Source organism: Chrysemys picta, chromosome 11, assembly GCF_011386835.1.
Source record: "Chrysemys picta bellii isolate R12L10 chromosome 11, ASM1138683v2, whole genome shotgun sequence".
Lineage (NCBI taxonomy): Eukaryota > Metazoa > Chordata > Testudines > Emydidae > Chrysemys > Chrysemys picta.
Window position 1 is genome coordinate 35,453,563 of NC_088801.1, and position 27,345 is coordinate 35,480,907.

Below are 27,345 nucleotides of genomic sequence, written 5' to 3' on the forward strand. Positions count from 1 at the left end.
AACCAAAGCTGTGGAGAAATAGGTCCTACATCAAATGAAAAGAGATCGTTGACAATTGACATTTGATCCCGCCATACTGAGAAAGGAAACATAAAACAATAATTAAATTAAATAAAACATCAAGACAAAGACAATGCAGCATAAATGCTAGATTATGCTAGAGTGGCTAAAGGTTAATCTTTCATGGTAGAGTCCATATAGAGAGTTAAAATTATTTCTCCTCCCTACTTCATGACTGGCAGCCCAGAAGTTAGCTGCTTTTCCTGTGCTCACAAAGAATCTCTCTCTCTCTCTCTGTTTCTGGAAGAAACGGTCTTATGTCCATCTTTTTGCAAGCATTAAAACTAGTTTCCATAATCTCAATTTTTCCATGGAGCAATACATTGTTTTCTGTGACACCAGGAAATATTTTAAACTTTCATCCTGCACTTGTAGTCCAGATATTTTATCCTAGAGTCTACGCTGGAGTGTGGCCACTTTATACCATGCTGCCAGAGCAATCCATACATGTAACCAGCCGTGGGTGAATCACCCCGCTATAGGGGATCCTCCAGTAGCACAGTGATTCCTATTACACACCAACTGTTGCTGACATAAAGATCATGACTAGAGCAAAACAGAGTGCGGCTGGGGCAGCCATATCAGTCTTGGGGCCACTGGCAGTCAGCATAATTTAAGGTCAGACGGGACCATCATGATCACCTCCTGCACGCTGCAGGCCAAAGAACCTCACCCACTCACTCCTGTAATAGACCAATAGCCTCTGGCTGAGTTACTGAAGCTCTCAAATCATGATTTAAATCAGTGGTGGGCAACCTGCAGCCTGTCAGGGTAATCTGCTGATGGGCTGCGAGACAGTTTGTTTACATTGACCATCTGCAGGCACAGCCGCCCACAGCCCCAGTGACCAGAAACGGCGAACTGCGGCCACTGGGAGCTGCGGGCGGCTGTGCCTGCGGTCGGTCAATATAAACAAACTGTCTTGCAGCCCGCCAGCGGATTACCCTGACAGGCTGCAGGTTGTCCACCATTGATTTAAAGACTTCAAATTGCAGAGAATCCACCATTTACACTAGTTTAAACCTGCAACTGATGCATGCTTTATGCTGCAAAGGAAGGTGAACCCCCCTCGGGTCTCTGCCAATCTGACCACGGGGAAAATTCCTTTCCGACCCCAAATAGGGTGATCAATTAGACCCTGAACATGTGGGCAAGATCCACCAGCCAGACACCTGGGAAAGAATATTTTGTGGTAGCTCAGAGCCCTCCCCGTCTAGTGTCCCATCACCTGCCATTGGAGATATTTGCTGCTACGTGTCATTATAGGTGTCATTATCATACCATCCCCTCCATAAACTTATCAAGCTCAGTCTTGAAGCCAGTTAGGTTTTTTGCCCCCAGTGCTCCCCTTAGAAGGCTTTTCCAGAACTTCACTCCTCTGATAGTTAGAAACCTTCGTCTAATTTCAAGAGTAAACTTGCTGAGGGCCAGTTTATATCCATATGTTCTTCTAGCCACACTGGTGCCTAACTTAAATAACTCCTCTCCCTCCCTGGTATTTATCCTTCTAATGGATTAATTTACAATGGAGACCAAAATTATATAGAGGCTGGCCAAAATTAGGGAAACACAAAAGTGAGTTTTACACTTCTTTAATTCCTTCCTCCTGTGTGATGTTATGCTCATTGCCCCAAACCCAAGCATCTATCCCTTTACATAGGAATCAAATCATTAATTTTTGAATTATAGAAATGTACTTTAGGTCATACAGAACCAAACCAAGGCTGAAGGCATTGTATGGCCAAAAAGCAATCTTTAACATTAAGTCATTTTTAGGAGGAGGTTGACATGGGGATGATAATTTTATATGTAAAGAGGCCACATGTTGGTATATAACAAAGGGAAGATGTTATAGTGCCCTGAGTTTTCTTGCGATTCATAATATATGGATCCAACAAAAGCAAAAATTGTGTCAAACAAGTTTATTAATATAAAATCAGAAAACTATAAGTCTTTTATGCCTCACCTCACTCTTTACTAAATGTTTAGTGGTCAGATTCAATAGTTCATATTTTCTTCTTTTAGATCAATGTCGTTGTAGGCTAAATAGTGATTATACCAGTTTTTTAAAGATAACTTGCAGTTCTGACCATAAGGGTGTTAAAAAAACTAGATGATCTAATTCTCTCTGCCAGTAGGTGGCGCTGTCATGTAATATGCTGTCTTTTTTTTTTTAACATTATCTTTTTTTCTCCCCACCCCTCCACCTCCATCAGTACACCCCTTCCCCCCACATCAGTTTGCTGATAGATGTTGGGGACCATAGAGTGAATCTCATAACAGGAAGCTAGGGCAGAGGAGACAGAATACTGCAGAGGTTTCTTTGTTGTTGGGTTTTTCTTTCTTTCTTTCCATGAGGCTAATATAAATATAAGAGTTACAAGCTTCTTTGCTGAGGAACCTGAACAACTGCAGCAGAAGGAGCCTGATCATCTATAAGTATATGGATGTATATTATGCTATGATTTGTAATTCTCTTTTTATCAGGTAAGAAAACAGAATATTTCATTAAATTATCAGACAATATATCTCAGCCCATTTATGCCAATGTTCTTCTCTCATGCTGCCACACCTAGTCTGCAATTAATATTAGATGCAACAAGAGGAACAGAGAATACAAAGCCATCCTTTCAGCTGGCTAACATTTTCATACTGTTTTTGTGCTAAAATTACATCTGGGTCTAGTAATAAATTATTTTGGTATCCTTTGGGTTTCACTGGCCTTATATTCTTTAGAATTCAGGTATATTTTGTAATTTTGTTTAGAATCAATTCTTTTTTTTTTTCATCACAGTGGTAGTATTTTGTTGTTGTTGCTGCTGTTGTCATCTGTAAGTGTTATATTTCTTCACTGAAGGTTATATTGATGCTTTATGCAAAATGCAAATTGGAGTGAAATGTTAAAGCATATTAACAAGACAGTGAGATTACCAAGCTTTATATTGCAGGGGTATGCTGCTTCTCTATACCATCTTCAGACAGAGGCTTTGCTTTATATTCTAAATTCCTTCTCTTGGAAGGTATTGGAGATTTGTTGGGTTTTTATCCCCCAAAATAAATAATTACATAAATAATTAAATAAAATAAAAATAGCCTCTCCCTTATTGAAGACAGAATGGAGGATACCTATAATGAAATACAATTTTACACCACTGCGGACTTCACATAAGACACATAATGTGAATTGCTTTATATTCGAAGGCTAAATTTTTATTTTAAAAATTCCATTCTTTATTGTTTGAGGCACAAATATGATTTTTTCTTTATTATTTTTAATCACATATCACAGACTGTGAGAGACAGCAGAATGACTCAGGGGGTGGAGAGCTCATGCAGCTCCATGACTTGTCTCTTCAATTCTTGTTTTTTATTTTTCCTTACCTTTTCCTGACTACAAAAAGATTTCTTTAGCCAGGGAAAGCACTAGAGAAAAGCACTGGAGTACACAGCCAGAGCTCAGAAGAAGGGCATGAAGCCTAAGCGTGAGAAATTAGAGGGTCTGATTAATTTTAAAATACCTTGCTTCATTTCATAGGGAGGGAAGTAGAAAAGCCATTATTCATGCTTTCCTGTGCCTGTATAGAGGTAGATTTTGTCCGCATTATCAAAGCAGGAAGAATTTACCAATAAGGATTTGTGGGCTAGAAGCAACCTTGGCCTAACAAGATTCTCTGACATATATGAAATGTAAAGTGGTTTCACATATGCTCTTGCTCTCAGTGCATGTTGATTTACCCCTTGTGTTTTCCTGAGCACTGCTGATTTGTGTGTGTGTGTGTTGATGGGCTACTGTAGTGGATATAGGGAAATTACTGCTGTCTTCATGAGGTGGAAGGGTTCCTCCCTTCTTGGCCAGGAATTGGGGAGCAGGTGAAAGCATTGTACCTAGCTGAGCTGCTATTTCCTTCAGTGATGATTGTATTATGATAAAATAGGTTTGGTTTCTATTAAGGATGATGGCCCCTTGTGCCTATAGACCCTAATTAAGCAAGGTACTTAAGCATGTGCCTAACTGTAAGCATATGAATAATTCTGAATCAATGGGATTACTCACATGCTTAAAATTAGGCACATGCTTAAGTATCTTGCTAAATTGGAACCACAGTATTTTTGCTTTAAAATTACACCTGTTCTCACAAAGACAATATCTTTTTTTAAACATGAACTCAGTGTTATTAAATAGAAGTTACCTAGCAGGACAGATGGAACTGTGGCTACCTGAGGTTTGATCTTTCAATGAAAATTCCAGTTGTGAACCTTCAGGGCAAATCCTGGCTCCAAAGCCATTCACATTCTGAGTAAGCTGGCTGTGCACATTAGACATCCATGACGGTTGTGGGAAATGAAGGATCAAAGCAGTGGTCTAGCATCCTCTCGGCCAGTACCAAGTGTTTCTGAAGAAGGTTCAAGATGTAGTGCACAGTTATGAAATAAGATGACTATAGGGGAAGTTTCCTCCCAACCCCCACCAGATAGTGGTTGACTTCTGCCTAAAAGGGTGAGGACTTATATCCCTTACAATGTATGTTCATCCTATCAAATGTAGTTTAGGATGTTCTCATTATCCATATAAATGTCTAGTTCTTCCCATCACAGAAAAGCTGCTCTGCAGCTGCTGCTGTAGCCTCAGAACTGCAGTACTGTGTGTGGCTCCTGCCCTTTCTCTAGAGGTTTTGACCAGTGGACCTGCATTAGTGACAGATCCACAGGTCACAAGTCTTCCCTGCCCCTGCCCAACCCCTAAACCCTCTGCCTAGTGATATTGAGAGCACTCCCTTATTAACAAAGAAAACGACAGTAGCTGCATGAATGATCCAAAACACTACAGTATGGAAGGGTATGGACTGCTACCGTGGAATACCATACTTGCTTCATATAAAGGTTGCTGTGTGTAAGCAGGGAAAACACAGTCCCTCCCATGATTTCTGCATTGTTGAGACTCTTTGTGCAGTGGAACTGAGATTTTTGTTTTTCCATTGCCTTTCTGCAGGCTAAGTAAATATTTACTAATTAAGAATGCATTACATACAAAAAACTAAGGTAAAAGAACATGAACGTTGCAAAGCCAAGCACTCAAAAGTTAAGAAATATCATAATTAAGGTTGTCCTTGTATAATTACATGCTCACATACTTTTCCCGCACAAGATTCCTATCTCATTTAGTGCACAGGATGGATGGTGCTCTAAGAATGAAATCAGGGTTGTGTAGTGTATGGGTCTGTTTTCTATAGGAGCCCTGTTGTCTTATTTTTGCATAAATTGGAACGTGTGCAATGTATAGAGAAAGAATGGTCTCTGTTTAAGGTGACTGAATGCCACCTAGATAATTGGATTCCATCTCCGCCTCTGTCCTGGAGTGCTTTTGTGATATGGGGCAAGTCGTTTAAACCAAACTTTTCACAGGTAGTCACTAATTGTGTTTTTGTTGTATCACCCAGGCAAGGTACTATCAAGCTTCAACAGGACTTTATTTTTACAGTGGAAACCTCTTTACCAAGCTGCAGCTGCACCCTCTGTAACTCTCACTCAGCCTCAACTCCTCCCCCCTCCTTCCTGTTTCCTGTCCTTTCAGACTCCCAACAGCCAGTGCTCCCAGTCCTAATAATACAAGCAGCATCTAAACACCACATTCCCTCCTCTCTTAAGAAACTTTCCCAAATAAAATAAACATTGTTGTTCTAACCACAGGAACAAATATGAAACAAGACACTATACTATTGGCAAAAATATTACACTGAAAACACTGTAGATACTACATAACAGTCTCTAGTCCGGGTAGGTGGTTGTCTGGATCTGACAGGCCATCTCTCAAGCCCCGGTTCCCGTGCAATGTCTTATGTTGGTTCTATGGTTCTACGGTGAAGTCATCCAGTGCAGACTGGGTGCTGGCATACCTTGCCTGGTTGATACAACAGTTTTTTTTCATTTCCTGGTGCTTATCTTGAGACTCTTGAAACCTGGTTTGCAGAAGTGCTGAGCACTTCCAACTACAACTGAGGTCAATGGGACCTCTATGTGTGAACATATAAAGCACTATATAATGCTAAGTACTCTGAAAAAATCAAGCATTTCAAGTTGGGCACTCAAGTTTAGTAGATATTTTTGACAATTTTGGCTTTAATCTCTCTGTGCCTCTGTTCTACATCTGTAAAATGGGAACAATCTACCTTACTTCACAGTGGTGTTGTGAAGATAAATTCATTAGTTTTTGAATCACTAGATACTAACTACAGCAATAAGAGCCATAGGAAAGTCCATGCTGAAACATAATTCTGTATTAAGTGCAGGTTTTGGAGTGTATGCAGTAAATAAGGCCTGAGGCCGCACATTAAATGGGGAAGATAAAAAGAAATACTGAATAACAACCTTCCCCTCTAGCTTATTCCTGTCTACCTCTGCTTCCGTTGTCTCCCAGCCTGCATCTGTTCCCTTTTTCCTATTTCCTTCACAGTCCCCTGATTCTTTTGAATCAGGCTGCTTCCTCCTTGTCCTCTGTGCTGTCTAGGTGTCAGCAGTAGGAGCATTCACAATGCATGAGAGACAATCTTTCTGCTTTCAGTTCTAGTGCTAAGTATCACAGTAGTCCCTGGCAGCCAGGAAGAGCAATTGGGATGAAAGTGCTGCTAAGCCCTGATGGAATAGGCTGGAACATATTCACTGCAGATGAAATCTTTGGAAATGTTTACTGAAAGTCTCTATCAAGCCTCTATTGAGCATGTGTAAAAAATGTTGTAGAGGCTTATAACCTGGCCAAACTTTTAGATTTCCTGTACATTCTAATCAGAAGGCTGATTCTGCTACTCCTGTTGTGGATCATCACACTGTCATGGTGACATCTTCAAAGCTGATTAATTTTTAAACTTTGTTATATTTAAGACAATGTTTTAGTGATTTTATCTTGGTTGTGATTGGAAGGATAAAGTGAAATTCAAATTATATTGCAGTTGTTAGTTACTTGGTTAATGATAGCTAAGGGTAAGATTCTGCTCTGCATCCTGGAGGTGGATTGCAAGGCAGTATGGAGGAGCCATACTGTGGCTGGAGACCTCAGGAAAAATTCTCCAGTGAGCTCCTGGGATATGCACATTGGAGAGGTAGCTCTGTAATCCTTGAAGTGGGTGCAGTATAGTCCATGTTACACTGACATGTGCTGCTGATCTCCATGTTTAAGATAGCAGACTGGAGATGTAACTGTGCCTCCAGCCAGATAACAGTATCCCCTCAAGCCAACAAGCACTGGCCAGTACTGAAGCTGCACTCCACTTGTAGGACTTACTCAGCATTTCACAAGATTATCTTGTAGGACCGAGTCTTCAGTGTGAGGCAGAGATCTCTCTCTCTCTCTCTCTCTCTCTCTCTCTCTCTCTCTGTGTGTGTGTACTGTATATAAGAGGATTTCTACACCATTTCTTTTTGCCCCCTCAGTGCAATTTCACAATGCTGAGCATATTTGACTCTTAATGTAGTTTTTGCTTAGTGACAAATACAAATGCCTCATTCTGAAACTAAGGGTCTGACACAAACTGTCAAAAGTAAATAAAATCTGCCCTAAATTCACCTCTTTGTACTTGGTAAGATCACAGACCAAAAGATATTCTGATTGCAAGTACCTACACAAAATGAGGTAAGGTAAGGACAGAGTGACTATAGTTTTGCTTTTGCAACTCCAGAGAGGCAATGACCAGTGTTCTCTGCTCTTATCAGTTTTTTAGAGTTTAATTGTTTGTGATACTCTTTTCAAAGTCTGAAATTAAAATGTTATTTCCTAGACATTATGTGTGTTTTAATTAGCCACACTCTGATTCTTGTTTACTTACATCACTTCAGTTACTGAGCTTCAGTAACTCTGATCCTGATCCTGAAGTATCTGATCAGGCAAAACATTAATTCACTTCGGTCCTGATATTGCTCCCATCACATTTTATTTTATTATAAGTAGTAATATTTTCAAACTCCCAAAATGTTTTAGGCGTATTATTGCTATTGAAGTAGCACCCACATTGTTCTAGGAACTGTCCAAACATTCAGGAAGATCACTACCCTAAGGGGTTCAACAGAGTAAGGAATTTTTCAGTGTAACATTCAAAGCGCTCCAAGGGCATATACAACATTTGTGACTGTAATAAGATCTTACTTGCACTTTTTCCAACTGTATAATTTATGAATTAGATGATTTCTGATTATCTGACGCAAAGCCTTGGTTCTCTAAGCCAAAGTGAAAGGTCAGCAATGATACAGTGACAATCTGTTACTCTACTTCACCAGTAGGCATCAGAAAAAAATAATTAAATATGAGAGCTTGCTTGAAGGCATAAAGGTGATGATCTCTAATTCTATGTGGAAGACTTGGATGCAAATTGAGGCTGATGTCGTGATCCCTGGGTTGTCAGAGGCTGGGAACACACCCAGACTTGGAGGAGGGGCTATTGTGCCTTTCTTAGCCAAGTTATCTCTTGCAAATTAAAGATTAGGAGTTCACACATTCTCCAGAGAATCACATCCTGTCGTTTGTGAGAAAGATGGTGGATGCGATGCAGAAACTTGAGGATGCTGGTATGAAAAACATGGGAGAGATGGGGAGGTATTTAGGGCTCTGACAGATACTGAATACTTCACTCAGAAAGCATGATAAAAGACAAAGAAAAAATGAAGAATACATAGGGCGTGAATCAAAGGAAAAGAGAAAAGAGAGACAAAAAAGGATCAGAACATAGAAAAGGAAATATAAAAAGGGGAGAGTAATCCAGTGCAGGGAGAGGGAGGAAGTAGTGTAATGATGTGTAAAATCTGTAAAAGATTAGGAAGAACAGAAATTCAGTTGATAAGACAGGAAAGGGGGATAAGAGGGCTGTGTTAACAAAATATTAAAAGTTCTATTTGGTTTTTAGCTCAGTTGAACATTGTTGGTAGTGCAGCGGTGCATTGCTCCTGGCAGTGGTGCACTGCAGGATAGTACAGTGCCCCCAGGAGATATTGTGAAAGAGGGGTGATAGGGTAATGTGTTTTCCCTCTAAAAAGGGCCAGTTTTGCTGGCTAAGGGGAAGGGGAGTGAGCCATCCCTCCGGGGAGGCTTCTTGCCTCCACTCCCTTGATTTGCACAGGGTTAGGCACAATTGATCAAAATGGAATGCCAAAAGAAAGGAAACGTACAGTTAAGATGCAATGGCCAGATTCTCGGCAGGTATAAATTGACATTACTACATTGAAATCAACAGATCTAGCCCCAAATCGCCAAGTCACAGTGGGTGCAATTGCACTTTGTTTGGACTAGATTTTGGCAGATGATTCTGAACAGTCAATTTCCTTTAACTTGCGGGTTTAAAGTGATACTTTAATGGTTGACAGACTAAAAATTTAATTCCCTTAATTTTTTTTTTAGTCCCTATGAAACTGAACAAAGTACCAGCCTGTCCAAACTTAGGGTTGCAATGGTGGAAAAATTCCAGCTCCCATGTTTTGTTTGGTGGCCCCCAAGGGTGCTAGTGTAGGTGTGTTCATATCATGCCACTCTTCCAGTCCATTCCTGTTCCATTCTTGAGCTTGAGATGACAAGAATCCTGATCTGTTAGCACTTGGAAAAAGAGTTCTTGTTAAATTCAATAACCTGCAAATTTATATATTAGTATGTTCAAAAATATTTAAAATGTATCAAAGTATTAAATCTTAGTTTTAAAATGTAAAAGCAGCTAAGCACACAATCTCAAGCTGGCGGGAATTTAGTCACATAGTAGGACTCTCAGACCCCAATCAGTCAGCACAGCTATAACTCCTGTTTACAGCAGACTCATTCTTCTTTGGATAACATTTTGCTACCCCCAAGTTCTAGCTAGTTTTCTCAGTGGAATAGTGATAATCACCTTTCTGCCCTCCCTCAGCCGCCTATGTCTGCCGTATGCACTTTGTCCCCTAGGATAACTTGAGCTATAAACATGTTTTATGCTGCTCACAATGCTCCCAATTAATTGCTCTCTATTATAAAGTTTTAAGTCATCACAGCAATGTATAATGCAAGTGGAAGCTGGCCTGGCCAGCTGTTGCAATTTTTTTTAAATGGCATTTCTATTTAATTGTGGGCCAATTAACTACTCAATTTTCTTTCAGATAAAAAACCCAAACACAATAGAGATCTGCTTAATGCTTCTTAATGCTGTGCATCTTACTGATCTTTTCATTACCCAGTGAAACAAACATGCTGGTCAAGTCACAAGGGAGCACTGGTGAAACCTGCTTTTCCAAGGGAGCAAAATAGTCTGTTGTGATGCCACAGCTCCAGATTTTCTCAGTATAGCAGCCTGCCCAAAGTAGGAAAACGTGAAATGATCAAACAGCTCTGGCCTACACAGATCACCTAGCTGGTCATTCAGGGACTGTTTTCACACTGTTTGGCCTAATCTATTATTTTAGGTTAAAAAGTAGAGAATTTTGAGCCTGTATTCTGTCTCACAAAATGACATTTTGAAATGTTCACTTGACAGGCCTGACCACACTAATGTAGAGGTGCTCAGGGTTTAGTAGTTTGCCATTGTAAAAAATTAATGCCATAAGCAGCAGTACATCAGGAATTCCTGAGTTCTGATCCTAGCTCTACCATTGTGGGTCTTTGGGCCAATCATACATCTTCTGTGTGGTTCCTTTTCCCACTTGGGTATTGATACCAAGCAATGTGTTTTGAAAATTAACTGGCTAGTGTTTAATAAAGAGCTTTGGAGATATAAAATGTTAGATAAATATTACACACAAAGAAACTACATTAAAAGAAAAATTAAGGTTGCAAACACTCGAAAGTTAGGAAATACCAGAATTAAAGTTGCCTATGTAACCTCAATCAGGCAACCAGAAAATGAGGAGCACACAATTAATGACCATATCTGAAAAGTTTGGTTTAAATTACTAACCCACAGCACATAGGAATTCTGTGGCAGAAGCAGGAAGAGAATCCAGTTCTCCAGGACAAAATGCACCTGCTTTAATCCTGAGAACCTCCTTTCTCTTCCTGCAGTCCCCTGCATCATTCCCAGCAAACTTTCTAACTTCTGCAACAAATGAGGTAAGGGTCCTACAGATAATACCCTGATTCATTTCCAGAGCAAATCCATCCTATGTGTACATGTGTCTAGTTTCTTAGGTTTTTAAAAAAGCAAACTGAAAGAACAGAAATTCCATTATGTGGCATCATAATGACACCCACATGGGTCATCAGCAGAGTTGGAAGCTTTGGATTCACTGCACAGACCTCTGACATTTGAGTTATCTGAGTAACTGATAACAGTAGTAGGTTATCATCCTCTATGTAGACCAGGACTGAAAGGGGATGAGACACTTTACCAATGGGTTTCAGATATTTGCTGACAGCAGAGGAATGGTGCGAGTCAGAAATCATGGGTTCTGGAGGAGAGTGTGCTCTAATAGTACAGACTCTTCTGCCTGCTCCAACTAACCTGGCCCCTTCAACCTCATTCCCTCCAATCTGTGCCCTTTCTCCCAGTCCCAGTCTTCCTCACTGCAGCCCACTGTTAATCCCAGTCTCCTTGCCCACCCAGTCCCAGTCCCCGCTCCCTCTCTGGCTCCTCATCTGATCTGCTTCTTTTTCTGCAGCAGCTATGTTCCCCATCTCTTGTGTCTCCCAGTCCCAATCGCCTCCTGGCCTTGGCTCTTTATCCCAATATCTTTGCCCTGTCAGTCTCAGTCTTCACTTCTGGCTCCTCGTCTGATGTCCATCTCCCCACACCCCTGCACTGCCTCCCATTCCCCCTCCACCCCTTGTTTCCCTTGCTTGCTCACCATCTCCTTGCCTGGCCAGTCCAGGTCTTCTCTGAGGGCAGACTAGGTGATCTAATGGTAAAACCTATGAATCCTCCACTCCCTGCAGCTCCCAGTCTCCTCCCACCCCAACCCCTGTCCCCATTTCCCTCCCCCCAGGTCTAGCCCTAGTCTCCTCTGCTTTTGGATCACATGGCTTCCTCTGCCATGCTCTGGGTGCCAGCCAGGGGGTGGGGGAGGGTCATTGAGAACAAAAGAGAGGAAGCCTTCTTGCTCTTAGTTCAGGTGCCAAGACCCAGAATGATGACCCGCAGCAGTCCAGAGCTGCAATTACAAGAAAAATCCTGCTCAGCTCTGAGCTGGAGCATACCGGGTGCAGACAGTATCTTCAGAGTTTTTAGCTGCGAAGTTCTAGCATGTGCAAATGACAATTTGTTAAAGGCTTATACCTAAGCTTTTGTCTTAGATGAAGATTTTGTCATGGCTATTTTTAGGGTGCTCCAGGGTCCCCTCTGCCACTTGTGCTGGCCGGGAACTGCAGGGGACACCCTGCCACCCGCGGCACCCAGGAGCTATGCCCCCCCCCTCCGCCCACAATGGCCAGGAGCTGCGTGTACCCCCACTGTGGCAGCCGGCCACTGTGGGGTGCCAACAGCAACCAGAAGTTGCGGGGTATCCCTGCCGCCCATGGTGTCTGGGAACTGGGGGGCCCCCCACCGCCTCAGGTGACAGGTCCCAGCCCCCAGCCGCCTATGAGCTGAAATCACAGAGGTTTTTGGAAGTCACGGATTCCGTGACTTGTGCAACCTCTGTGACAAAGACATAGCCTTACTTATAACTTGGTAGCATTTGGGCAAATTTTCATGGGTCTAGCAAAAGCTACTTCCTGACACAAAGGCTACACCTGTGCCAAATTTCAAATCTCAGCTCCAGAGCCTAGGGCTCCTAGAGCTTTTCAAAGGATAAGTCACCAGAACTTTTTAGCATGAGCAAAACAAACCTTTCCCTAGCCTCATTCTCAGAAACAGCTGAACCATTTTGGCTGAAATTTTCAAAAAATATTCAGCCTGAATCAGTTATCCAGCATGGAAAATTTCAATCCAAATAGTTAAAGTTTGGCTACTCTAGCCAACTGAAATCCGTGTCTTACAAGGGGAAGCATCTGGCACCTAATCATATGCAGAGCTACCAGACCTGCTTATAATCAATAATATCACATAACATGAGTACAAAGAACTAGCAGCTGGGCTGTGGACCCATCTGCACACTGAACTATGTGCTGCTTCTTGCTGAGAGGCACTGTAGGAACTGCTACCCCATAAAACTTTGTAAGACTAAATACAAAGAAAGAAACCTCAAATGTTTACAAATAAATACTGGCCTAATTTACCTTGGCTAGAACTTAACTACCTGGATGACTATAGCTAGGTTGCTTCCACATGCTAGAATCTGGAAATAGATATGATAACCAGCAAGTCCCTGATAAAAGACCAAATTTTTCCCTTCAGTAACATGAGCACAAGGGACCGGGTTGAGCATAGCTGGGCAGGGGATGTATAGGGGAACACATGCTCCTCCACCTCCGCTTTCTCTTGAGCCCATGGAAGCCCCTTCTGCTGCAGCTCCATAGGGGCAGAGGCTCCACAGACTATGCAGGGCTGATAGGGAAAGAACTGGGAAACAGGACTTATGATATTCTGCCCTCTGAGCCTAACATATATCCCAGTGGGAGTTAATATTACTCCAAGCAGAATTAACTCCTGCAGCATCCTCTCAGCAGCTGGTACTGTGCAGCTGCAAGGAACCTGTCAGTGGCAGCTTGGCTCCTGAGGGAGAATTTTCATATAGTGTCTATGAAAACGTCAGTTTCCTCCATGTTGGATGCTTGTGCTTTCCATGTGTTCATGGAGTTCCCAACTCAACAATAAGTGCTTCATGAGATCAATAAACTGTTAGAATTCGGTGCCTACTAGAAGCATTTTTCAAAGCGTAGCACTGTATTTACATACGGATTCCTTTTTTACTTTGTAAATGTTTTAAAATGAGTTAAAATTAGCTACCTCTCTCTCACACCTGCATACATGCCTCTCCCCCCGACCCCTTTGCAACATGTACTTGGCACTAGGGTGACCAGACAGCAAATGTGAAAAATCAGGACAGGGGGTGGTGGGTAATAGGAGCCTATATAGGAAAAAGACCCCAACATTGGGCCTGTCCCTATAAAATCAGGACATCTGGTCACCCTACTTGGCACTCACTAAAGTCTAATTCCCCTGTCTCTTAAAGGGGCACTTGAAATCAGGACAGTCCTTAAAAATGAATTACAAATATTTTTAGTATTGCACCTCTCTCAAGTCCCCTTTCCCAGTTTCTCTGGTTTTACAGTTACATTTTCCTATTTCTAAAAATGCCTTTCTATCTCACGTTGTGGTTTAAAGATCACACAAGCAACAAGGGATACTAACTGTTTAGAGGGGAAACAGCATAACTGAGGATATGCTTAGTGTTATCAAATGCACAAAGTGAACAAACTGAAAAACATGAAACATTTTATTCTCTAAGCCCTTTCAATTATAGGGAAGGCTATGTTTTAGTCATGGGCATTTTTAGTAAAAGTCATAAACAGATCACGGGCAGTAAACAAAAATTCACAGCCTGTGACCTGTCCATGACTTTTACTATATACCCCTAACTAAAATGTGGGTGGAAGGCACAGGTGTTCAGGGGGGTGGTGGTCCAGGGGTATCATGGGTGCTGTGCTGGGGGGGGGTGGCCTGGAACCCCTCTGGTGCTGGGGGAGAGGGGCGGGCCACGGCGTATGGCCCTGGACCCCTGCTGGTGCTGGAGGGGAGGAGAGGGTTGGAGTAGCTGGTAGGCCCCCTACCCAGCTCAGCATGTCTCTGCAGCTCCTAAACAGCAGAGGGGCCAGAGGGCTCAACGCGCTGCTCCTGCCACAAGCACTGGCTGCGCAGCTCCCATTAGCCAGGAACCACAGCCAATGGAAGCTGCAGGGGCGGGGCCTGCCAGCAGTGTGTGGAGAACCCCCACCCTCCCCGTTCCCTCTGCCTAGGAACTGCAAGGCCATGCCAGTGGTAGCCAGGGAGTCCCCCAACCTGAGGTAAGCGCCCCCCCTCCGCATCCTCCAACCCCCTTCACCCTCCAACACACCTCAACTGCTGCAGGCAGCCCCTGAGCCAGCACCGGCCACTGCACAAGTCACGGAAAGATTCGCAGCCTTAATTATAGTTATTTAAAGTGTTACTTGTTAAAATGGGGTAAAACCTTTGACAAAACTGTAATTTTTAAATTGGTGTCCCTTCAACTCTCTTCACAATGGGACAAATCCAACTTGAATAGCCAGTCCAGTCATTGGAAGAATGAGTGATGGGTAGAAATCCTGCCCACACTCCGCAGCTACAGAGACAGTATGTAGCTGCTACTGCAGCTGAATAGTCCCCACAATGGGAGGACTGGATATCAATAATACAGCATCTGCTGTGGTTTAACTCCTGTGGGCTCCTGCAGGGTTTGTGCATCCTTGTACCATGACCGACCCCTTTGCATAGCAGAACTGCCTTATTTTCACAGCCTCCATGGCCAGACTCAGGGGCTGACCCTACCCCTCTCTGATTTACTCCTTTATTTTGAATACTTAGTAGCTGCTGTTTTCCTTTAGTTCTGTTTCTCCTCCTTAATGTTGGTTAGTTTCTGTTGAAGCAGGTGGAGGAGGTTTTTCTTCTGAAAAACCTTCTGCCTGGAGAATGGTTTTAATTCTAAAGTTTCCTCAATTTTATGGCAGCTGTGGAAAATCACCCCTGTATTCCTCCTCCCTCTCATGCTGCTCATCTAGCTGCCAGGTCACAACTCTCCTGCTGCAGCTTCCAGGACGAGTTGCTAGGCAACCTTTTTCCACTCCCTTTTCTATGCAGCCTGGCTGTCACAGGGCCCCTTTCTCAGAGCAGGCGTAAAGAGACAGAACCGCCATTGCAAATCCATTTGTTTTAATATGGGAGTAGTTCTCCTTACATTTTCTTCTAGCCAACTTCTCATCCATCATCCTCAGTTCAATTGCCACCAAACTGCCCATCTCCTTCTGTCGGTCCCATACTCAGATATCATGAATGGAAATGATATACAGTACAGATGGGGTTGGTGCTGTACCTGAGACCATTCAGAAATGGCAGCAAATGCAGAATGCAGCAATCCACTTGTATAGTGATGCTTTGCAACAATGCTTTTACACTTGTGTTTTATGAGCTGCACTAGCTTCTAGCTGATTTGGGTGTATTTTAAGGTATTAGGTTTGACATTTAGTGCCTTAAATGTTTTGTGTCCTGGTAATCTGCCTCTCTTGCCATCTGATATAACAGTTACTATCAGCTATAACACTCATGTCTAAAATCCTCTGGTTTAAAAGGAAGGTTACTTGAAGCAAGTCATTTTAAGTGAGGGGTTCCTGACTCTCAAACTCACCTCCCACACATGTTTAAAAAGACCAAAATTTGGCCTGCAGTATCTTTAATACTAGTGATGCATGAGCGAGGGAGAATATAGATTCACTTTCAGATCCCACTTATTAAAAATAATCATAGAGGAGTTTTTAAACTAAGGGCTGGGGGGAAGAGGTGCAGAAGAGCACATGGTTTGGACAGATTTAGTGGAGGATTTATTAAGAGGATACTCTATATCCTAGTAAAGAGGAGAGGATACAAGTTGATAATGTACAGGTAAGAACTGAAGGGAACCAGTCAAATGAAAGAGAGTCCCATTCAATTACATCACTAGTTGTCTGCCTTCATAATATTGACAAATTTTATAAGTGCTCGTATACAAATGCAAGAAGTCTAAATTCTAAGATGGGAGAACTTGAATGCCTGGTATTAAATGATGATATTGATATAATAGGTATCACAGAAACTTGATGGAATGATGAATATCATTGGGACATGGTATTACCAGGGTACAAAATATTTAAGAATGACAGAGTAGGTCGTGCTGGTGGGGGGAGTGGCAGTAATGTGAAAGAAGGCATAAGGACAGAGGTAGTAAAAATCTTCAATGAATCAAAAGTATCCTAGAATCACTATGCATAGAAATTCCATACTTGAACAATAAGAGTATAGCAATAGGAATATATTACTGACCACCTGACCAGGATGGTGGTGATGATTGTGAAATGCTCAGGGAGATTAGAGAAGCTACAAAAACAGAAAGCCCAATAAAAACGGGGAATTTCAGCTATCCCCATACTGACTGTCAACATATCATCTCAGGATGGGATGCAGAGTTAAAATTTCTAGATGCCATTAATGACTGGTTCTTGGAGCCGCTAGTGCTGGAATCCACAAGGAAAGAGGCAATTCTTGATTTAGTACTATGTGGTGCACAGGATCTGGTCCAAGAGGTGACTACAGTTGAACTACTCAGGAATGATGACCATAATGTAATTAAATAGAACGCCCTTGTAGGGGGGAAAATACCAATGAACCCCATCACAGTTGCATTTAACTTCAAAAAGGGGAACTACACAAAAACAAGGAGACTGGTTAAAGACAAATTAAAAGGAACAGTCACGGGAGTGAAATACCTGCAAGCTGTGTGGAAACCTTTTAAAACAGAGGTTCGAACTACATGTATACCCAAAATAATTAAAAAAAAAACACAGTAAGAGGACCAAAACAATGCCACCAGGACAAAACAGAGTAAAAAAAGAGGCATCTTTGAAAAACTGGAAGTCTGATCCTACGGAGGAAAATAGACAGGAACATAAACTCTGTCAAGTTAAGTGTAAAAGTATAATTGGGCAGGTCAAAAAATAATTTGAAGAGCAACTAGCAAAAGACACAAAAACTAACAGCAAAAAAAAATTTTAAGGACACCAGAAGCAGGAAGCCTTCCAAACAATCAGTGGGGCCACTGACCGATAGAGGTGCTAAAGGAGCACTCAAGGAAAACAAGGCTGTTGTGGAGAAGCTAAATGAATTCTTTGCATCGACTTTCACTGCAGAGGATGTGAGGGAGATTCCCCCACCTGAACCATTCTTTATGTGGTGACAAATCTGAGGAACTGACCTAGATTGAGGTTTCAGTAGATTTGGATTTGGAACAAATGGATAAATTAAACAGTAATAAGTCACCAGGACCATATGGTATTCACCCAAGTGTTTTGAAGAAACTCAAATATGAAATTGCAGAACTGCTAACTGTGGTATTTAACCTATTGCTTAAATCACTCTCTCTACCAGATGATTGGTGTATAGCTAATGTGATGCTGATTTTTAAAAAAGGCTGAAGAGGCGATCTTTCCTCACAGACCTGTGAGCCTAACTTCAATACCAGGCAAACTCGTGGAAACTATAGTAAAGAACAGAATTATCAGATACATAGATGGACATGATATGTCAAGGAAGAGTCACCACGGCTTTTGTAAAGGTAAATCATTAGGGAGTCAACAAAGGAGGACAAGGGTGATCCAATGGATATAGTGTACTTGGACTTTCAGAAAGCCTTTGACAAGGTCCCTTCCCAAAGGCTCTTAAGCAAAGTAGGCAGTTATGGGATAAGAGGCAATGTCTTCTCATGGATCAGTAACTGGTTAAGAAGATAGGAAACAAAGGGTAGAAATAAATTATAAGTTTTCACAGTAGAGAGTGGTAAATAGCAGGGTTCCCCAAGGATCTGTGCTGGGACCTATGCAGTTCAACATATTCATAAATGATTTAGAAGAATGGGTAAACAGTGAGGTGCAAAGTTTGCAGATGATAAAAAAAATTACTCAAGACAATTAAGTCAAAAGCTGACTGAAGAGTTACAAAGGGATCTCATAAAACTGGGTGACTTGGCAAGAAAATGACAGATGAAATTAATGTAGAGAAATGCCAAGTAATGTACATTGGAAAACACAATCCCAACTATACATACAAAATGATGGAGCACTCAAGAAAGATCTTGGAGTCATTATGGATAGTTCTTTGAAAATACCTGCTCAATGTGCAGTGGCAGTCAAAAAAGCTAACAATGTTAGGAACCATTAGGAAAGGGGTAGGTAATACAGTAAATATCATAATGCCTAAATCCATGGTACAGCCACAACTTGAATACTGTGTGTAGTTTTGGTTGCCCCATCTCAAAGAAGATATTAGAATTGAAAAAAAGTACAGAGAAAAAAGTAATTAGGAGTGTGGAACAGCTTCCATATGAAGAGAGATTTAAAAGACTGGGACTGTCCAACTTAGAAAAGAGATGACTAAGTGAGTGATATGATAGAGGTTATTTACTCCTTCACATAATACAAGAATCAGGGGTCACCCAACAAAATTAATGTGCAGTAGGAATTAAAACAAACATAAGTGCGTACCTCTTCACACAATGTAGAGTCAAGCTGTGGAACTGGTTGCCTAAGGATGTTGTGAAGGCCAAAAGTATAACTGCGTTCAAAAAAAGAATTAGATAAGTTAATGGAGGACAGAGATATCAATGGCTATTAGCCAAGATGATCAGATACAACCCCATGCTCCAGGTGTCCCTAAACCTCTGACTGCCAGAAGCTGGGACTGGATGACGGGATGAATCACTTGATAAATTGCCCTGTTCTGTTCATTCGCTCTGAAGCATCTGGCACTGGCCACTGTCAGAAGACAGGATATTGGGCTAGATGGACCATTGGTCTGACCCAGTATGGCCATTCTTATGTTCTTATATAATTTTACTTGTAAACAGAGCAGTAGTGATCTAAAAATCAATGCGACATAATAAATGTGGAACTACATAACATCACAGTCACTTCTCGGAACAGAACTATGATTAATGTTAGTTGCCCAGAAACACTGGTTGGGTGTTACAATGATATTAAAATCTTATATCGGCATAATACCCTTGTTCCCAAAAGATAAAAATAATTTCCTGTGGCATTTCTTGTAACTGTGCTATAGTTAAGACTGAGATGGGGCTTCAATCTTAAATACCTTCATATGTTTATAACAGTAATGTTTAAATAAGCACTCGGGAATCAGGTTTGTCAGGAGAGAAGACACATCACATTTTATTAACTGCACAAGGACTCAGCACAGTCTCACTGTGCTCAGGCTATGTAGAAACCAAAGGGCCTTTGTACCCATGCCAACTCACCTCCTACTGGTCATACTGGGAATTAGCTCTCTTGGACCACCAGGGCACCTTTTACTAGCAGTGTCTCACTTGTCATTACTTCCATTTCCTCCACCGTCTGGACCCACGTCACTCCCAGCCCTCTGTCCTTCCACTTGCCTCAGCGGCCAACTGCAGTCTAGCCTAGCCCTTGGTTTCAGGGCCAAACTGCAGTCTGGATTTAGGCCACTCTCCTCAGTGGCAAGTAGGGGGAAAGTGTGTGTAGGGGGGGAGGAACCCAGGCCCACCCGCTACTCTGGGTCCCGGCCCAAGGATCCTATAGCTGGCAGCCACTTACTGCCCCTCCTCCTATTCACACTGCCTACTTGCCCTGGGCCACTTCCCCGCAGCCCTAGCACCTTCCCTGCCCTTGCTTCAGGGCCTCAGTCTGGCCATGGTCATCCAAGAGTTCCCCTATTGCTCCACTACCTTGCCCAGCACTGAAGTATCTCTGGTGCTCCTTAGCAGACAGTCCTTCCCCTTGCCCTCCGGGTGAGACTGCCTTTTGCTCCCCTGAGCAGCCCTTTATATATGGGCTGCTCCAATAAACCTTCTCCTGATTGGCTCTCCCAGTGAGCCCTTTCCTGATTGGCGGGGTTCTGCACAGCTTCTCCAAGGCTGCCTTAACCCTTCCGCAGCAGCTGCCCCACCACAGGCTTGTTTGTTTACTGACTTTGAACTAAAGATAAATAGAATTGTTGACAGAAAAAGACGGTTTCTTATGTAAATGGTAAAAATGAGGTAGCCAGATATACAAGATAAAGGATAACCAGAGATGAGGCAGTACTTGTTATAATACCCCTGTTATAGTAATACATTTTTATCAATTTATTCCACTTGGTCTGCCTTTCCTCAAATAGTTCAGTGTTTAATCTCGTACAGTTTTTACCTTTCTTTTTTCTGGTTCTTTTCACCACATTGTTTTAGATACTTGTTTCTGAAACCACAATAGTGAAATACACTTATCTGATGCAAGAATTCATAACAAGCATCTAGCCTTGTTTAATTTCAGTACATCGGGTTATTTTCTTAATGCTATAGTAACAGGAACCTGGCATACATAGTCCTGAAATAACTCTTGCAATTGAGGCCATTAAACTTTCCTACCAGGGTAATTTGGTATTTTCCTTACATAGTAAAATCCTCCACCTAGCCTAGAGTTGGCCATATGCCACCTGCTCCTGCTGGAAGCCACCTCCCTGGCATAAAGGACACATAGAGGCCCAATGGTGATCCTGGTCCCCTTAGGGACCATTGCACACAATGTAACAGCAATCCTGAGGTTGTTATAACTCATGCCATGGGCTGACCTGATCCCTGGCTTTCCTCAAAAGATTCCCAGCTTCCAACCTCTCTCCCTTAGGCAGGGCTGCCAAGTGTTATGCATTCTCTCACACAGTCCACTGCTGAGATCTCATGCAAGCAGTGGGGCTACAGGGACTGAACAGAATTTTCCCAGCAATTATTCTTCCTGGCCACAGTGGGGCTGGCCATGAGGGCAGAGCAACTCTGTCCTTTCCTGTCTGCTTCACCTGCTCCTCAGTTGGCAGCATGGAAGAGAAGAAGACAACATGTTGCATGGGCAACACCCGGGATGGGGGGATGAGGGAGGACAAAGGGAATAATGTGAAGCTGGGGCAGAATGTGCTGGGAGCCTGTTTCAGGCCTGACCTCACCCTCCATAACCCACCAAGGATCCAGGCTCTCCCACCCCATGCCAGCACACCCTGAGGTGAGAATAGAACATTGAAGTTTGTGCATAGAATTAAAACCTCATAATAAGGTCATAATCCCATTTGCAGACGACCTGTGACCAATCCCCAACCCTTTGTTCTGATCGTTCGTGTTACAGACCGATGACCCCCCTCTGATCTCGCCCTCCAACCATGTTTGACAAGCTTGCAATCTATCTTCCATCTTCCTCAAAACTCTGTCACAAGCATAAACTGCCCACGGGTTCACCACCTTCCTTCAATTCCTCCTCTTTTCTGGGCTATCCTGTGAGCCATCTGTAATGTGACAAACACGTAATACCAGTAGCACCCAGTTTCTGAATGCAACACATGCTCGTCACAGTATGGAAAGGAAGAGATGGTAGCGCTTCCTTAAGGTGTCAGTGTATTTGACCGAATATCTAACATAGGAAGGGAACATAATTAAAAACTCTTTCATTCCTTCTTCCTCTTTTTTGATTTTTTTCTCTTTTAAGAATGAGGAATGAGAAAATTAAGTAAAAAACAAACTGTCAATGCAATATTAAGGTTGAGAATTTAAATACACAAAACTCAAGCATTTTGAAAATTAAGGTTTTTAGAGTAACATTAACATGCCGCATTGTAAATTATAGTAGGAACTGCAGTCACCCCACACTTTGATTAAAGTTGCATAATTATTTTCATACCATACCCTGTTTCAGTTGCACATAATTTTGTGGAGCTTTTACATCTGGAATTGAAATTGTCCACACTTTCACTCGTCTTAAAGGTGAATGTTTGGAAAGTATAAGTAAAAACTGTTCATCCATTTTAAATATTAGAGAGGGGTAGAAAAATATGTACTTTTCCCAATTTTAAAAAAGTGACTATTTGACATGGAAATACCCTTCATTGGGGAGAAGTTTCTTAGTATGTTCTGATGATATATGGTTTTAATTTGACCAAGTTTTGACCCTTTCAAAATATCACACTATATATGTACAGTATATTTTGCTCAGAAAATGTTTCTAAGCTTTAAAAATGCCTAGCTAATGAAGGCTGTACTGCATATGCGTGTGTGGGGTTAACTTAGCTGTTTAATCAAAAGTGTACTGAAGGTATAAAGGGGCTATGAAGGGCAGCTGTGCACATTGGACCAGATTGTAATGCCCTCGCTTTGTTGAGCCATCAATCAAATATGTGAGTAAGAGGGGTTGCCATCTGGCTGTTTATAAAGTGTGCAGGGCAAAGCGAGTGGAAACACAGGAACTGTTGGCTGAGACCCTGCAGGTAGATCTACTGCATATTTTGTAAAGTTGTCAGGGGGAGCCCCACTGTGATGTTCCTTGTTAGCTACATGGTCTTTAAGGTTTGAAGAAGAGAGGAACTCTCCTGTGGACCTCCTAAGATATGGGAAATGGCTGTGCCATTCTACCCAAAAAGTTAGATTAATGAATTACATTTGCCAATTTTCTGAAGCCATCTAAGTTTCAACGTCAGAAGAGTAAAATATTTTTTCTTAAAAAAAAATAAAGACAGAAGAAATTCCATTTTAAACATATGGTTTATTTTATACTTTACGTATAAATTACTTTAATTGACTCTGTATAGCATGCACAGAATAGCACATACTCTAGGATCCTTGAACATGCTTCATATTTGTATCTAATAATATAGAAAAAAATTGTGTATGAGAAATAGTACAGCACAGTAGGCAGTAAGAATTGCAGTTTATGTGCAACATGGCTGCTGTGCTCAGAGGAACGTTGATTTTTGAATTTGCTGAATTGTGCATTTAAATTCTCCACTTTTATATTTAATGGATATAGTTATTTTTTAGCTGTCCCTGAGGGAAAAGCTGGTAATTTGTTTTTCTTGAGGGTTTATTAACCAGGATTAATTTAGCTGGAGTGCAGAATGCTTCTAGAATGTCAGAAAAAGAATGACATGGTTCTCTCAGATCTACCTTGTCAGAGGGTTAAATTCACCCCAGTGCAGAGCTCCTACACAAGGTTCTGAGCATCACTTATGCTCCACTTAATTCTGCCCCTTGTGTGGGCTCTCAGCACAGGGATGATTTTTTCTCTGAATGAGTAAAAGAGAAAACAGAAGTGATGTTTGTGGTCAAGAAGAAGCATTTTAAGGACATTTTCAGACGTTTGCATGTGAAATGCCCACTTTTTAGGGAGTATGGGCAGATATCTCTCATGAGACAGATGTTCATGGCGTTCATCATTGGCTGCTCCTGTGACCTGGAGGTCTATGTTGAGACAGTGATTAAGATTGGCTATTATCTTATCATAGCTACTTTTCATTCTCCATTAACATTTTGTGTAGTTTTACGTATACTTAAAAAACGTGTACATGTAGGTTATATTGTATTTTTTATTTGATTGAGGTCTACATTTGTTTGTTGCTGATCTCATCTATCTTAGGTATTGTTAATTATAAACTCAATCAAGATTTTTTTAAGTGGCAATTACCATCTCCAGCTTCTCTGGAGAGTCAGTCCATTATTTTCAGATACAGCTCTTCCAATGGTCATCCCTATCTTTGTCACATCCAGGCTGTACTAATGTACTCTACTCCCTATAGGTATATAGTTCTCTGTAGTGCAGCATACATTGTGCTGTACATGCTGCCCTCATGTCCACTCCACAGTGCCCTTTCACTTCACTTCACATTTTGCCACTGCTTCTTCCCTTTTATCTCTCTCTCTCTCTCCACTGCCCCTTTTTTAGCTTATGCATGCAGATGTTACAGATTGGGTTGAGGTGCCATAGAATCTCAAGTCCGTACATTAGTACAATAAAAATCACACATCTCAACTTTTTATGCAACTTTTGCAAATTAACTACTAATATAATGTCCACACTTTTTAAAGTTTATTATCCAATCATCAGAGACCAGTATTTACTGCTTTGAGTATTCCCCACTGATTTTCTTGTCATCTGCAGGATCAAGGCTTTAGGTCATCCTCTTTCTTGTCTTGCAAATGTATTTTTTCATCTTTTTTGTTATTTCTGTGTCCTTTTACTTGCTCTCACTATTTTCTTCTTCTGTATATCCCTTGGTCCTTTTTTCTTATGTCTTCACTGTATATATATCACTCCTTTCTGTACATGTGTGTTGTTTTGTTCTTCAGGATACAGGATGGCCTTGCAGAGGGAGAATAGCATTCCTGCTTAGTTTTGTGGTGCTTATTATCTTACATTACAATAATGATGGAATCAGACTTCTTACCCAAACTGTGTGGATTAGGCAAGCTTTTGAGGTATTTGGTTTATCTGAGCTTTTATGTATACATATACATATCTATGTATTATATATATATAATCCACATGACATTAGACGCTAAAGTAGAAATCTCATGACTTAAAGTATTTAATATGTGATGTCTTTGAATTGATCATATTAACTGTATTTATGGATAGTTACTATTTGAATTGTACATTTGCATGGTTTAAATTATGTATTTAAAGAAAAATTAAAGAAGTATTGGTGGGAAATTGTTAGTCTAAGGCAAAGTGAAATAATCAAGACAGCTACATTGTTATTTGTTGAGACCTAGCATACACAGGGCTGCTGCTGGGGGACACCTAAAGCATTTGTCTTAAGCTTGGGGTGGTATGCCTCTACCACTCCTGCACATCAAGCCTTGCCTAGCTAGACAGCTTCCCTTGTTCTGGGCACTGCTGTGCTGAACAATGGCACAGCCTTGACCTCTCTGAGATTTTATTTTGTCACCTACTACTCTGATGATGAGATTGCACACAGTGCATGAGTTACTGCAGTGGCTCCTTTTGGGCTCTGGACCACAGTGAAAAATCACACAGCTATTTTTCTTCCACTCCTCTTCCTGAAACTCTGGACACCTTTCTCTCCTTTCCTCCCTACTACCTGAGGAAATGGCTCTTGCTGGAGCCTCTGTACCCTCTCCCCCAGAGTGGCATCTCTTCTGAATCTGGGGCTCTGTCTCATAATCCTCCTCCCCTAAAGCTGCAGCGTGACTTCATGCTTCCCTCCCTCCTGACTCCATCCTGTCAAGGCCACAGGAGTGGGCTTTTCCTGCACCTCATAGTTTCCTTACTCCTCCCTTCTCCATTCCAGCCTCAAATTGCAGTGGCCCACTGTTCACAACCCAAGAGAAAGGCAGCAGCTGCTGGATAATGAAATGGATATGGAGTGAAAGAACGAATGAATGAGTGCTTGAGAGCAGGGCCAGCTCCAGGCACCAGCAGAGCAAGCATGTGCCTGGGGCGGCACATGCTAAGGGGCGGCATTCTGTCCATTCTTGGGGCGGCAGAGTCCGGGCAGATTTTTTTTTTTTTTTTTTTGTGCTTCGGCAGTTCGGATGGCAGCAGTCCGAGCTTGGGGCAGCAAAAATGGTAGAGCCGGCCCTGCTTGAGAGGGAATGGATAAGGGTAAGTATGGGTGTAAAAAGTGAGTGATAGAACATAGTGGTGGAGAGATAAGGAAAGGGTAGCTAGCCAAGTGAGCAAATGAAAAAAATAAATAAAAATAAAACCAATTAAGAATAGAAAATCCAGAGAAAGCAGGAGAGAGAAAAGGAAAAGGAAATAAGGCAGCATTTGGAGTGGGGCCCAAAAGGGATTACTCAGTGGGCTGTCTCGGGGTCGAGTTTCTGAGGTTCCTGCTTCTGCATCTTGTTTTGGGCACTGTAAATCCTGGCTGCATTCCTGAGCACAGATTCAGTGCAGCATTGAGCTCCCATACCTGCCACCCTCTACCCGCAACTTGCACCCAAGGGCTGCATTTCTCTGCTGCTTGTGTTGAAAAGACACCAAATAAATCTAATTCATTTATATTGGTAAAAAAATGTATCCCTTACTTTAAATTAATCTAGACTACCATAGGTCTCAAGAAATGCCTTAGTTGCAGCCAGCCTGGGCAACACCCATTTCTCTATTCCTCCTCTCTTTTGGTCATTGTAATTTTCACACTTTTAATATCTGTGATCTCAGCATCAACAAATGTTGCATGAGTTTAGAGAGTCGTGAAAATTGGAGAGATTCTGTAAAAGCCAGATTTTCAATGCAAAAGCCTCAGGTTAGGCAAGCGTTTGAGTATCCAAAGTTTCTAGTTGAATTCTGCAGTTGGTTTCTTACAGAAATGTCTTCTGATCGTATATGAATGCCATCTAATGGTTGTTACAATTACAGCAACTAGTAGTCTCTTGCACAGGAAATGCCAGTTTTTACTTCAATAACCAGGATCCTTTAGCAGGAAGTTAGGTGTGGTCTGTTGAAGGAAAATTAAAAAAAAAAAAAAAAAAGGCATGATGGAATTTTAGCTGCATTCTTCATGATGTCGTTCCAAATCCACACACGTGCAAGATTCTATACTGGTAATGCATTTTTTTAATTGTCACCTATAGTGTTGAGAGAGGATTCTGTCTTTTTCTATCATTAACAATAAAATCTGTAAGGATTTTGCAGTAGTACCACTTTCATTTTCATAATTAACACTTCTGCTGCCACCAAACTGTACATGTGTTCCAACAGCAATTTTCTACAAAACATCCATAATAGGATGCACCAGGTGAATTTGACTGCAATAGAAGAGCGTGTTTCACAGATGTACTTGCATAAGTTGCAGCATGCCTGTGTGTGTGTGTTGGAGGAGATGGTTATGTATATGGTGAGGACAGAAGAATGGAGAATTA

At 41.7% G+C, this 27,345-nt stretch overlaps 1 protein-coding gene across 1 annotated transcript in view; it reads left to right on the forward strand.

The window, feature by feature from the left end:
* The first annotated feature begins 2,294 nt into the window (after positions 1 to 2,294).
* The window catches only part of LOC101941550 (sodium channel protein type 2 subunit alpha), a 116,664-nt gene continuing 91,613 nt past the window's right edge, over positions 2,295 to 27,345 (forward strand). Inside the window, exon 1 of the mRNA XM_065561783.1 lies at positions 2,295 to 2,547. The gene's annotated coding sequence lies outside the window, so the exon portion shown is untranslated. The remainder of the gene's footprint in view (positions 2,548 to 27,345) is intronic.